Genomic DNA, 6,146 nt, shown 5'->3' on the forward strand with positions numbered 1-6,146 from the left:
GGCTAATGGTTTATCAGTTTTGTTTATCCTTTCAAAGAACCAGCTCTTGGTTTCATTGATTTTTTTTGTATTGTGTTTTTAGTCTCTATGATATTTATTTCTACTCTAATCTTTATTATTTCCTTCCTTCTATGTACTCTGGTCTTTTCTTGTTGTTCTCTTTCTAGTTCTTTATGTTGTAGGGTTAAGTAGTTTATAGCTGATTTTTCTTGTGGGGTTTTTTTTTGAGGTATGCCTGTAGTGTTATAAACTTTCCTCTCAGGACTGCTTTTGTTGTGTCCCAGAGATTGTGGGTTGTTGTGTATTCATTTTCATTTATTTTCAGGAATTTTTTGATTTTTTTCTTGATCTCATTAGTAACCCATTCATCTATTAAAAAGGTAATATGTAAAAGGTAATAAAAAGGTAATATGCTAATTAGACTGGACATCTTCCAGATGACCATCCGTACATCCTTCCTGACAAAGCCGGGCCTGGCAAAGCCACCTGCTGGTGGTCCCGGGGGCCAGTGCCTATTGCTGGCTGTGGCCCGGGAGACAGAGAAGCTGCCCATCTGGCAGTCCCGGGCACCAGTGGCAGCAGCTGGCTGCAGCCCAGGAGACAGAGAAACTGCCCACCTGTGGTCCCAGGTGCCAGCACTTGTGGCCCAGGAGATGGAGAAGTCACCCGTCCCGCAGTCCTGGGAGCCATCACCTGCAGCCTGGGAGACCAAGAAGCCGCCTGCCCTGCAGTCCTGTGCACCATCCCCTGCAGCTGTGGCTGCCCAGGGAAAGCCGCCCTGAGTCCCGGATGCCTGTAGCCAGCCAGAGGGTTCTGGGTGCCTGCGGCTGGCTGGAGAAGGGAATCCTGGGTCCCGGGTGCAGGGCTGAGGCAGAGGTGGTTAAGGGTGATCAGGCCAGCAGGGGAGCAGTTAGGGGTGATCAGGAATGAAGGCAGAGGTGGTTAGGGGTAATCAGGCAGGCAGGTAGGCAAGCAGTTAGGAGCCTACGGTCCTGGATTGCAAGAGGCATGTCTGATTGCTGGTTTAGGCCTGATCCCTGTGGGGATCCCTGTGGGATCGGGCCTAAACTGGCAGTCAGACATCCCCCGTGGAGGGTCACAGATTGGAGAGGATGCAGGCCAGGATGAGGGACCACCTCCCCTGCACAGATTTCATGCACTGGGCCTCTAGTTTTTTAATAACATGCTATTTAGCCTCATGTGTTTGAATGTTTTTCGGTGTTTTTACTATATTGATTTCTAATTTCATTCCACTGTGATTTGAGAAGATGCTTGATATGATTTCAATCTTCTTGAACCTGCAGAGACTTGTTTTGTGTTCTACCATGTGGTCTATCTTTGTGAATGATGCATGTGCACTTGAGAAGAATGTATATTCTGCTGCATTGGGGTAAAATGTTCTATAAATGTCAATTAAGCCCATTTGTTCCAGTGTGTCCTGTAGAGTCTCTGTTTCCTTGTTAAGTTTTTGTCTGGAAGATCTATCCAGTGAAGTCAGCGGGGTGTTAAAGTCCCCTACTATGACTGTATTGTTGTTGATCTCTCTGTTAAAGTCTTCTAGAACTTTTTAAAATATATTTAGGTGCACCTGTATTGGATGCATATATGTTTACCAGGGTTATATCTTCTTGTTGGATTGATCCCTTTAGTATTATGTGACCTTTGTTGTCTCTTGTGACGGGCTTCGTTTTAAAGTCTATTTTGGTGGATATGAGTATTGCTACTCCATCATTTTTTTCTTTTCCATTTGCATTGAAAAAAATTTCCATCCCTTCACTGTTAACATGTGTGGGTCTTTTGTTTTGTGGTGGGTCTCTTGTAGATAGCATATAGCTGGGTCATGTTTTTGTATCCATTCAGCTAGCCATGGCTTTTGATTGAAGCATTTAATCCATTTAAATTTAGGGTTATTATTAAGAAGTACTTATTTATAGCCATTTTAATTCTGTGTGACTAGGTTTCTCTCTCTGTTTCTTCTTCTCATTACACCAGTCCCTTAACCATGTCTTGTAATGCTGGCTTGGTGGTGATGAGCACCTCCAGCCATTTTTTTTTTTTTTTTTTTTTGTCTGGGAAGCTCTTTATTTGATTTCTATTTTGAATGATAGCCTTGCTGGATATAGTAATCTTGGTCTCAGATCCTTGCTTTCCATTACCTTGAGTACTTCATGCCATTCTCTTCTGGCCTTAGAGTTTCTGATGAGAAATCAGGTGTCAGCATTATGGGAACTCCTTTGTAGGTGACAGTTTTCTTTTTATCTTTCTGCCTTTAAGATTCTCTCTTTGAATTTTATTTTTGGCATTTTAATTATAATGTGTCTGGGCATGGGCCTGTTTGGGTTCTTCTTGGTTGGGGTTCTCTGTGTCTCCTTAACTTACTTGGGTGACGTTTTCCTTTACCAGGTTAGGGAAGATTTCTGCTATTATTTCTTCAACATCTTCTCTATTCCTTTCTCCCTTTCTACCTCTTCTGGCACACCTTCCATTTTAATATTGTTACCTTTCACATTGTCCCACCACTCCCTGAGTTGTCAGTGGCAACCCTCCAGCTGAGATATCTTTCCAGGACTTCAGTGGCTGTCTGAAGGTGTCTGGCCAGCCCTTTCATACCTCCACACCTCCTATCAGTTTCTATGTGGTCTCCACTTTCAGTCCTCGGTTATCAGGGTTCTCTCTTGTGAGTTTTCTGTTGATTATTCAAGAAGTTTTTCTGTATTTTAGTTGTAATTCCAGTTTTTTCCTGGGAGCATGTCCATGCTGTCCTCAGGTTCTATTGTCCTAGGAGCTATATTGGTAAACTTATTGCTATGATGTATGTCTGATATTTCGCTGCCTATGGATTCTAAATTTAAAAAAAAAATTTCTGATTACACTTTATATTCAATATTTTTCATTTATTTTTTATTAAGAATAATGAATAGAAATCCTGCCAGACATTGAAGTCATCCCAATCCCAACCTAATTGAATCCAGAATGTTTTAAAACCCAAAGACGGAAGACCTGCTAGGGCCCATTCTCACAAGTGACCTCTGGGGACAAGGCATCACATAGTTCCCTGGACCAGTGCTCCCACTTGCACAGTTTACCAGCTAACCATGCATGGTAAGTAGAGAACTGGAAAGATATTGGTAAATTTTATAGCAATTTGATAGATTATTTTTAAATATATTTTTATTGATTTCAGAGAGGAAGAGACTGGGAAAGGGAGATAGAAACATCAATGATGAGAGAGAATCATTGATCGGCTACCTTCTGAATGAGCCACACTGGGGACCAAGCCCACGTGTGCTCTGACCTGGAATTGAACTGAAAGGGCGAGGGCTACGCCCTCCATCTTACCCCGAATCCTCCATTTTGGGGCAGCAGCCATGTGCTCAGCAAGGAGCTTCTTCCTGGAAGCCCAAGCCTCTGCTAGCCATGCCTAGGATTTCTTTAAACTAACCAATGATAATCAAGGGAAGTGCGCGCCATAGATATGACCACATCCTGTGTAACAAGACATCAACTTGTGCCTGGCCAATCGGCAGGGACCACAGTCCTCTCTCCTCCCCTTACTCCAACCCCCCTATAAAACCCCTCTATCCACAAAGCTCTCTCTCTCTCTCTCTCTCTCTCTCTCTGCTTCCTGCCGCTGCGTTGGCGAGTGTGGTGGGCGGGGAGCTCGAGCTAGCTCGAATAAAGGCTCTTTTGCTTTTGCATTGGACTCGGCTGGCTCGCTGGTGGTCTATTGGGGATCCTGAAATCTGGGCATAACAGAACCATGACCTCCTGGTTCAGAGGTGGTAAGTGCCCTTGACCAGAATCAAACCTGGGACAGCTTTAGTCCACAGGCTGACGCTCCAACCACTGAACCAAACTGGTTAGGCCTAAAATAGTTAGTTTTATGTTATATGAACTCCATCTCAGTAAAAACAACAACTGAGAGGCAAAATCAGGCAACTCTTCACCCAACTTCTAGGAGCACTGGAGTGGGCCTTGGTTCCCGCATTGGATTCCCTGGCAGCCTCGCAGCTGTGGCCCGTCGGCTCTCTCCTAGCATCATCCTGCTCCACCACCTAATGGCCAGGGCCTGGCCACCTTGCTCTGTGCCCGGGGCTGCTCGTGCTGTACTACCCCTCTGTGTCCAGGTAAGGCAGCCCTGCCAGGGAAAAGTGTGCTGCACCAACACAGCCAACAGTGACCATGAGTGGGGGTGGTGAAGGATTTAGAAAAGACAGACAAGAGAATGAAAGCTGGGTCTGGGTGGGACGCTGCTTCTCTGATGGAGAGACAGCACCACGTACTACAAGCTGTGTCTTTATTTTATAGTAGATTCCACAAGGCAAAGTAAGGGTGTGGTCAAGATGTTTACAGCATTCTCATGGGTTTCGATCCTACTCAGCTACATGCACCTGAACTCTATCAAGGCCACATCACTCAGGCATGTGGGGTCCGTGTTAGGACCACAGGTTCAAACTTACAACTATAGCTGTTGGATATAATTGTGCTGGGAGGGCTCTGCCCTCCAAGCTGGGACTTGCACATGGCCATGAGAGACCTATGCCTTCTCATTAGTCCAAGGCTTGAACGTGTCCAAACACTGTAGCCACTCTCCACAGAAAAGATGGGCATGCACTTTCCTACCTGATTGCTTGCATTTCCTGCCACTGTCCCCCTTCTGGCTTGACCAAACACAAGGCGTTTGCGTTTTTGTCATTCCTCCTTCCGTGGCCAGGGGTTTGCCCCTCCCACCTGCTTTCTCACCTCCTCATGGCCTGAGCAGTCCTCTCTCCCCTTTGCCATTCTCCCTCACATTATGCATTTCTTACCCAGTGAGTTCCTACTGTGGTAACATCCCTGTGTGAAACTCAGCACATCCTCCTGATGTCCCTGAGCATCCTCAGGAGTCCTGGCCCCACTCCCTGAAAAGAGCCACTGACATGATTGTTCCTGTTGACCCTGAGAACCAGTGTCCATTGAAGCACTAAGCATGGCCTCCGGGCTGCTCAAGGAGACGACCTGCATCTCTCCATGGTCTGGGCCGGGCAGTCCAGGCCCACAGCACAGGACATGTTCAAGCCCTAACCCGTTCACTGAGTGCCTTGTCTTAGTGGGACTGTGTGTCCCTGTGAACAGAGCATGTGGGGGAAATCCACCGCCCAGTGTCCTTTCCGTTCCTTCCGTTTTCCAGCAGGGACCTGTGGGGGCTCCTGCAGTGCAGCCTTAGCTTTCCTCCCGTTGCCGCCCACACAGAAGCCTGATCTGTCTCCCTTCTTCTCCTGTCACTCACTGCGGGCTCACAGATGGGAGATGTGAGTCGGATTTCCTTTGGGGAGAGCCCGAAGGAGATTGGTACATTTCCCCTTTTGCCTTCATGCTCATCTCGGCTCCCAGCTGAGCAGACATCTTCTGGAATAACTTGGTTTCTCTTCTGCAGGTGTGAGAGGGGGTGGGAGCCCATCATCCCTCACTGCGTCACCAGGTACCTGCCACTGCTGCTCGTCCGAGAGAGAGAGAGAGAGAGAGAGAGAGAAGGAAAGGGAGAGGGAGAGAGATAGAAACATCAATGATGAGAGAGAATCGTTGATGGGCTGCCTCCTGCATGACCCCTACTGGGGATCTAGCCAACAACCTTGTAATGTGCCCTTGACCAAAACATCTAAGCTGGGGTGGGAGAGTATGATGCCAATGAGGATCTCAAAGTGTCACCAGAGAATAGTGGTGAGGGAGAGACAAGACTGGAAAAGAAGCTAAGGTCAGATCATGGAGGGCCTGGACTGCATGCTAAGGATTTTGGACTTATTTCTAAAGGCCATAGGAAACCATTGTTAGTTTTCATAAGAGACATGATCATATTTACATTTTCAAAAGATCCTTGGGGTTGCTGGTAGAGAATGGTTAGGGACCTGGCAAGACTAGAGGTTGACAAGTCAGAGAGAACACATGGTATCAAGAGGCCCTGAGACCATGGGGCTTAGTACTCTTGGTGCAAACCTTGATGGCTTCACATTAGAATCCTTGTATCAGGAATATCAAGGTTGAAATCTACCACAGTCATGGGACTTGCCAGGTTATGTCTAGAAGTTATAATAAAGTAGGAAAATATTCTGTATCTGTTCTCAGACCAAGAGACTCTGAGAAAAACATAGAGAACTTGCTAAGTACCA

Source organism: Myotis yumanensis, unplaced genomic scaffold, assembly GCF_028538775.1.
Source record: "Myotis yumanensis isolate MYYU_CA2020_CCGP unplaced genomic scaffold, mMyoYum1.0.hap1 SCAF_11, whole genome shotgun sequence".
NCBI lineage: Eukaryota > Metazoa > Chordata > Mammalia > Chiroptera > Vespertilionidae > Myotis > Myotis yumanensis.